The sequence below is a fragment of the Nicotiana tabacum genome, chromosome 11, assembly GCF_000715075.1.
Source record: "Nicotiana tabacum cultivar K326 chromosome 11, ASM71507v2, whole genome shotgun sequence".
Classification (NCBI taxonomy): domain Eukaryota; kingdom Viridiplantae; phylum Streptophyta; class Magnoliopsida; order Solanales; family Solanaceae; genus Nicotiana; species Nicotiana tabacum.
In genome coordinates, this window is record NC_134090.1 from 78,050,307 (window position 1) to 78,059,205 (window position 8,899).

Sequence of the window (8,899 nt, forward strand, 5' to 3'; positions counted from 1 at the left end):
AAATTATTGTCGAGACTCAGGCTAACGCTATGTTGAATTAAAACTAATACATTAGTGTGTTGTGAAGTAAGCTTTTTTACCCTCCCCCCCCAAAAAAAAGTAAAATGCTAGTAAAAAAGGGCATTCTAAGGAAAACAATGCAAAAAAATATCATGTATAATAAGTATTAGAAAAAAATTGCAAAAATAACTATTTTAATAACTATATATAGGGGTGGGCGTTCGGTATTTCGGTTCGGTTTTTAGAATTTCGGTTCGGTATTTCGGTATTCGGTTTATCAATTGTGTATACCAAATACCGTACCAAATTATTTCGGTACGGTTCGGTATTTCTTATTTTGGTTCGGTACGGTATCGGTACGGTTTCGGTTTTTAACAGTCAATGCTAATTGCTAAGTGCTAACTGCTAAGTTTTAAGTGTTGTGCTAACAAGTAACAAACAGTGGACTATGCACTGTTTTTCAATATATAAGTGGACAATTGGACATGCACAGCACAAGAACGTGCACATGGCTGAAAGCCTGAAACACCAACACAATCTTCTTCACTTTAATTTGACACTATAATTTTCACTCTAAAACTGTAAAACAACTGCACAAGTGCACATCCACAAGTCCACAACGTGAACGTGCACAAGCAGTCAAGCACAACTGCACATGGCTGAAACCTGAAAGCCTGAAACTGTGAAACAAGAATAACATCTAGTCATCTGCAGTTGCACAACTATATTACTGCACAAGAATAACATCTGCAGTTGCAGAATAACATCTGCAATTGCAGAATAATATCTGCAGTTGCACAACTGCCAATTGCACAATGCACAATTGCACAGTACTGATTACACAGTTAAACACTTAACATAGTCCAACAACTTAAACACAGTCCAACAAAAACAGTCTTAACAAGTCCAACACAGTCCAACTGCAAGTCTGCACAGTCTTAACACTTAAACAGTTAAACATAGTGCAATAAAAACAGAGAGGGCATCCCTCAACAAACAGTCATGACTCTTGAGCAGTAGCACGGGGCGTTGAGCAGTAGCACGGGGCATGATTGCACTTGAACCTAAAAAAAATATAAATCATAAGTTAGAATATTATAGTTTGATGATAATAAAACAGAACTACACAATATTAAGTATATCATTATCAGTTATCACCAAACAAATAGAGTATTAAACTTACCACTCAAGATGCAAGTTGCAACTATACATCAAACAATGCTAGTAGTGCTTCCATTATTTTCCATATCTAAAGATAATACAACCAAATATGTCATACAAAAGAAAAAGCATGATATATTATTTTGAATTAAAATACACACAAATATTAAAGCTTACCAAGCTCGATTTCCTCAAGATACTTCAAGTCTTCTTCAACATTAATAGGATTCTTCTCTTCTCTAAGCCAATCTTGAAGACAAATAAGAGCTTGCACACATTTAGGAGTCAATGAACTCCTAAATGAATCAAGAATACGGCCACCAGTTCTAAACGCGCATTCCGACGCCACACTAGAAATTGGAATTGCCAACACATCACGAGTCAACTCCGAAAGAATAGGAAATCTGGGAGCATGTGTTTTCCACCAACTTAAGATATCAAATTCTTCACTATAAGGCTCTTGTTCTTCACTAATGTATTTATCCAACTCCGATTTAGCACCCCCATTTCCATTGTCTTCCTTTTGTTTCTTCAAGCTAAGCTTAGTCCTTATTTTTGATGCACTTATAACACTCCCACTAGGTGTATTAGATGTGTTGTTAGATGAAGTAGAACTAGATGGAGATTGAGGACAAGATTCGGTTGAATACTTTTTTAGATACTCTCCAAACAAAGAATTCATATAAGCATACACCTCACCATTTATTTTCTTCCCTTTTTCCTCCCCAAAAAGTTCTTCAAGTGCTCCCTCAACATATTCAAATTTGTTACGTGGATCCAAGACGGAAGCAATAAAAATCATTTTATTCATCTTTTCAGGCTCACCCCAATACTTCTTGAACTTTTCTTGCATTTGCTGAGCCATTTTTCTCAAATGTTCATCCTCACTAGCTAAACACATTTTCAAATGACAACAAAGTTCAGATACATCCTCAAAATGAGAATTACAAGTGACATAACGTGAACCTGAAACTTTTTTAGTTAGCTCGTGAAATCGTGCAAGAAACTCTATAATATTCCTCACATTCACCCAATCATCAGATTCAAGAGGACCTGCATTACCACCATCTTCACAAAGATGAGAACATTGATATGCAGAAAATCCATCATCAAAAAGATGCAACTTGTCAAAGGCTTTTTCAAAGTGTTGAGCTGTATCCAACATCAAATAGGTGGAATTCCACCTGGTAGGAACATCCAAACACAACGTTTTGGTACATTCTACCTTTACATGTGCACAACACTGTTTAAACTTTAAGGTCCTTGCAGGCGAAGATCTCACATACCTCACAATATTTCTAACACGTGTCACAGAAGCATCAAGTTCTTTCAAACCATCTTGCACAATTAGATTTAGTATATGAGCCATGCATCTCACATAAAGATGTTTACCACTCATCATATTAGTTTTCCACATATCTAACTGTTTAGACAATTCTTTGACAGTGACATCATTTGAAGAAGCATTGTCCACAGTAATAGTGAAAACCTTGTCTAATTTCCATTCAAGCAAACAATCCCTAATAGCTTTAGCCATCTCTTCACCCTTATGACTAGTGATAGGGCAAAAATTAAGTATTCTTTTATGCAACTTCCAATCCCTATCAATGAAGTGGGTTGTCAAACACATATAATTTATTCTTTGTAATGAAGTCCAAGTGTCTGTTGTTAGGCAAATTTTTGGTTGTGCTTCTCTAAAAGAACTTCTTAGAGTTTGCCTAAATTCACCGTAAACTTCATAACAATTCCTTGTTATTGTTCTACGAGAAGGAATACGAAATAGTGGTTGAGTTTTTCTCATAAACTTCCTAAAGCCTTCATTTTCTACAAAGCTAAATGGTAGTTCATCAGTAACTATCATCTCAATTAAGGCCCTCCTAACCACTTTTTGATCAAATTTCCAAATTGATTCTTCATCATTTTGGCAAAATTGAAAATTTAGCTTTATTTGACTATTATCTTCTGCAATTTTAAGTGGGTATTCTTTGCATCTAAGCAAATGATTCTTCAATCCTGTTATTCCATTCTTAGATGAATTAGCAGCATAAGCTTGTTTACAATATCGACACCGTGCTTTCCCAACCCCATTAACCTCAAATTTATCAAAATGGTTCCAAACGTCAGACCTAGGTTGCATTGCTTTCCTTTTCTTGGAATCTTGAGTATCAATGGTGTTGGTGTTACTATCTACCGTAATAGGTAAACTTTCACTGGAACCAACATCACTTACTTTACTTGTATCTTCCATCTATACAAAATAAAACAAATATAAATATAAATGAACAATCAACAAATTAACTACCTAGCTATCAGTAACAATCAACAAATTAACTACCTTGCTAGTTGCTACCCTACAACTAAATCTACAAATTTAACTACCTAGCTATCAGTAACAATCCCAGTAACAGTTATTTTGAAACAAAAATCTACAAATGAATTAAATAGCATGAATGTGATACAGATGATATTTTCCTACTAAAGCGAAAAGCTCGGAACAACAGTTCATTCAATTAGCAGTACAACCAAAAGAAAGCGAAACATACCTTTGAAATTGAAATTGAATCGAGCTCGGAACACTGGAACATGACAGCAGCGTCTTCGAGACTTCGACACTTCATTTGCCCGGAATTTGTGAGTGAGGAATCGAATCGATTCTAAGCAGTAAGCAGACGAGAATCGTCTACTCGCAGACTGATAAGTGATAAAGTGATATCCTAGACTCGCAGAGTCTCAATCGTCCAGTCGATGACTCGATTCTCGTCTTCTTCTTCTCGATGATATCTCCACTTCTCCAGTCGAAGCGTGAAGTCTGAAGTCTGAAATCTGAGTCTGAAGCAGTAAGCAACTAAGCATTAACCAAGCCCTAATGAGTAATGAGTAATGTGTAGTGGCTTCAGGCTTGGGAAATTGATTGGGCTTGGGTTGGGAGTTGAGAGGCTTGAGGGAGCTGGGCCTGGGTGTGAGTGGACTGTGGGGATGCATGGGCCTATAATTGGGCTTAGTAGTATGAATTTTCGGTATTTCGGTTTACCAAAATTGTAGAATTATAAAACCGAAAACCGAACCGAAATACCGAAATACCGAAAATTCATAACCGAATTAGACCGAAAAACCGAAAAAACCGAAACCAAAATACCAAATTAATTTGGTTCGGTTCAGAATTCGGTTTTTCAGATTTTATGCCCACCCCTAACTATATAAGACAAAGAAGTTCGCAATTGAAGGCAAACAATAGGAACGTAACCTTAGCAGGAACTAGGGATCGAACATGGGCCCCTAAAAAAAATTTGAACCCCCTTGACCATTTGATATATATCCATAAATATCAAATTTAACCTTGTTACACCTTCTTTTTACCATCCGAGGGGTACATAAGGGTGTTTTTTCAATTAAAGTGACATTATTCGAAATGAGATTATTTTATTTATTTCAGAGTCGCCACTTGGAATAATTTTTTGGTGTCCCAAGCCACCGATTTATTTTTAATCCCAAATCGAGGAAATTTCGACTTTTCTTTTGAAGTCTGCTAACCAGAAATTCTAGATAAGGAATTCTGTTAACCCGGGAGAAGGTGTTAGACATTCCTGGGTTCTGTGGTTCTAGCACGGTCGCTTAAACTATTATAATTGGCTCATTATCTGATTTATTACATGTTTTAGCATATGGTGAATTTTTAACTTATTAACCGCTTTTAATCATTTTTAGGAAGATTCAACGTTATTTAAAACACGTCTTGAACCACGCCACATGAAATGCACCCGCGGTCCACGACACATTTTATTTAACGTTGTTGAGAATTGAAATCAGGTCACATGAAATGCACCCTCGAATTTAATAAATAAGGAAAGCAATTTAAATAAGTGCGCCTAAAGCAACTAGCGCATTTAATTATTTTCCTAATCTTTGAGACTGTTGTGAGGCCAAATTTATGAACAAGATATTATTGAGGCAAATAGGCTAGCTAACATGATTTATTACTTGGCTATATTCCTTATGGTTCAAAACCCACCTTATGACCCATTCTTATTCCTTGCCAAGAAAGGAAACAACTCCAATTTTTCCATCTACCCAATTAAAAGCATTTATTCAAGAATCAAGGCTACGTACATCACAATCAAAATAAAAACTAATTGAAACAATTTAATTATATAGAAAAAAACTAAAACATGCTACTCAAACAACGTAGAATCACAAATCAACCAACACACGTATCAAGCCATCATAACACAAACCGGGCTAAACAAAGCAATAATCCTTGGACCGAAACACCAAAATTACAAACCGGAACCTCGAATCGACACTGGAAAGCTCGAAACCCAAATCGACCTCAGTCAAATGATAAACTAAAACCTCCCAAATATCCGACAACCGGCGATAAGGAAATAACCAACCTCATATCACTATTGATGCCGACCAGTCCGAGCCACCAATTCAGACATTTATGTTCCAAAAGAAAACAAACAAAATTTACTAAAATAAATATGCTTGTCTTATCGTCCTTGGCTAAATCCAATGTAACAGAATGTCTTTAACATTTTTGAACTTCCTTTTCTGCAATTGAATTTCCACACAGACCAAACCTTTAATTTCGAGACACCTTTCTCCGATTTGTTTAAAGATTGGCTTCGTTCTCTTTTCTTTGGTGTATGTTACTGTACGTGTGTTTCTTTCCAATTGTAAGAATCAAGAAAGTGGAGTCCTTTCTTTATGTTTTTTGAATATGAGGATCATCGATCCGTTTATTTTCAAAATATGGAGATGGCTGCCGATTTAATTGGATGGAAGGAGACAATTGAAAATTGTTTGGAAAAATCAAAAAGGGTCTGTCGTTATCTTTCTTGGAATTGGGGTGCTCCCCTTTATTTAGTTATTTTTGGCTGATTTTTTGGATATAGAGTAGCCAAGAAGATGAAAGAGTCACGGGGAGTCCTTATTTTGGAGAAAACGGCGGATTCCGTTTTTTTAGGTCTTTAGGTGTTATTATATAGGGGTAGGAATTAGGTTAGGGGTATGGGCCTAGGAATTATGGGCTTAGTAATTATGGGCTAGGTCCAAAATTAGGCCTAAAAATGGGTTGCTCGAGCCCAAGTTTTATTCTTTCCTCGCGAACGAGATTAAAATACGACCTCATTTATTAATTAATCCTACTTAAATAAAATAACTGTTAAAATAAGACTGACCATTAAAATAAAACTATTTTTTTGTATTTTCAAAATATCGTACTAAAAGATAAAAAAAATAAAAAAAATTATTATAAAATTAAGATAACATTCCTAGAATTATTTTGGTATTTTTGAATTTAGTAGACAAATAAAGTAACTAGATAAAAATATTAACTAGCTAAATAAGAGAAAATATTTTTTTGTGATAAAATAAAGCAAATCGAGTCAAAATTAGTTGAAATAACTATATTAGGCCTAAACTAAATATTTACACGCTAAAATATATAAAATCTTGGGGAGGGTCAAAAATCACATGTCTACAGTTGCCCCTCTTTGACTGGAAACGCGAAGAGTTTTCAGACAAAGAACGACTAGACAGGCTTTTTGACCCGACCTTTATTTGGAGAGACTAAAACTAAGAGGAAAAGGGAATGTGACCGAGCCCTGGTATCTGAGCTGTCTACATATCCTTGGCTATAAAGGAATCAGGCCATGTGTAGTTCTGAAGTGAGTGAGATGATAGAGTATGCCGAGGCAGAGAGCCAGTCGAGGTGCCGTTCTACCGAGGTTCCGGTCCGCGGTCTCGTTATTACATCAAAATCAAAAATGAAAAAGACTAACTAAGCCTATCAGCTACGAGTTACAAGATTCCTATCTATGAGTCTTCTGAAGCTTGATCTTGAGTCTTGGTTGATTCTTCATGCGGACCCTGATCTGAATCTTGATGCTTGTTAGCCGCAGGTGTTGGTTCAATCTTCTTCAACTTTTTCAAATCAAGACGGGACATGCAGAGCTTGTGACCTCAGCCCTGTCCTGAGCAGCTCACATCTTTCATTAACTTCTGTATTTGGATTCACTTCTTATCTTTCTTTTTGTTGTTGTTTTTTTTCTTTTTATTCTGGATTGTGACTAACTTCTATTGATCATCTAGGACTGCTTGTGAGCACGTGATTTTTGCCCTATATATGAATTACTCCCATAAATTCAAAACAAAATAACTTCTTTCATATTTGGAATTTTGAGGATTTTGTGGCATTTTCTGATAATTGTTTGCATTTGTCTGTGCATTTTTATTTTTGTTTAATTAACGGAAAATACAAAAATATGTTTCATTTGCATTTTAGCAGTTAATTTTGCATTTTTAAATCAATTAGTATTTAGTTGCCTTACAAAAATGGAAAATCACAAAATTGGTTTATTTTGCTTTGTTCAATTTTTAGATTTGAATCTCGCTGATTTTCCTTTAATTTGGTATTTAATTAGTTGTAATAATTAGTAGTGTTAATTAATTTAGTTTTCTAGGATAATTTGATTAGGAGTTAATTTAGGATTTATTTTTAATTTTTAATTTGATTAGAAAAAAAAAAGAAATCAAAAGAAAAAGGAAAATGAAAAGAAATTGGATTTATTAAGAGAAGACCCTGATTTGGGCATTTGTACGCAAAATTCCTCAGGCCCAATCAATTGTGCCTGAAACCCGTCCAAACTACCCGAAACCCGGCCCAAACCCGCGCCCCAACCCGGTCCGGTCCCCTCTTCATCTGAAACAACGTCGTTTTGTTATCCTTTGATCTCGACCACCGAGGTTAGTTGATCTGACGGTCCAGAACTAACCTCATCTTGATATATAAATGTCCAAACAACCCCCTACCCCCTCTCATCTCCTTCACCAAACCCTCATCACCTCCGCCAGAACCGCCTGTCGGAAATCGTCTCTGCCAGCGGCAGTACTCCAATCGACCCCAAATTAACGCCATAGACTCCCCTCCTTCTCCTCTTCCCAAATCTCCAAACCCCCCCTCGAATCCTACTAGAACTCTTCGAATCTTGAATCGAAGAGGAAGACCAAAACTCCAACTCACCCAATCGTCCCCAAAATAACACCCATGAACCCTCGTCTAACCCTCATTCCATAAATTTACTCCGTTTCCCTCGAATATTAGTGAAGCTCCTCGAATCTGGATTTGAATGGACAACCCTAAAAGTCCAGAGGTCAGAATCGGCGAGGTTTAGAAGATTTTAGGCCTAAATCGATGTTACTCATGCGTTCTTGATATTAAGAACATACGATTAACTTCGGATTGGGCCGGAATCGATGAGTTGAATGTTGTCCCTTAGGCCTTTTTGTCCGGGTCCTCTTGGGTATGTTTCTTTTCTTCTCCTCAGTTCTTTTTCTCCTCTACTTCTTCGTTTCTTCTATTATTTGTTGTCCTGTTAGGTCTTTTGTGTTCGTTTATGGGTTGTTTATTATGCATGTTATTTTAAAAATGTTAGGTCACTTAGCTTGATTAGTTAGGTTAGTTTTATCTGGTAATCTCTTTAATCTTAGTCCAGTGCTTGATTTCTGTTGTTCAGACTCGTCTCTATTATGAGCATTTGTTTCAATCAATTCGATTTGGGTTGGGTTTGGGTTTATGCCTCTTATCTTTTGATTTACTGGTTTGGGCCGAACCTGAATAAATTCAATTGGGTCGAATCGACCCATGCTCTGTCCGGTTCCTTTAGGTAATAACATGGTCATTAAGGGGTAGTTTGGGTAGTCTAGGCTTGGGAATCTTATATAACTGAACTAGGAA

The 8,899-nt window shown here is 36.3% G+C and overlaps 1 long non-coding RNA gene across 1 annotated transcript; it reads right to left on the bottom strand.

Annotated features, from left to right (window-relative positions):
* Positions 1-870: 870 nt before the first annotated feature.
* On the bottom strand, positions 871-3,737 carry LOC142166531 (uncharacterized). The gene is made up of 3 exons (XR_012696941.1): positions 3,705-3,737; positions 1,184-1,249; positions 871-1,064 (listed from the first exon to the last, which is right to left on the bottom strand). It is a non-coding gene; the product is annotated as an uncharacterized LOC142166531 (long non-coding RNA).
* Between the last annotated feature and the right edge of the window lie 5,162 nt (positions 3,738-8,899).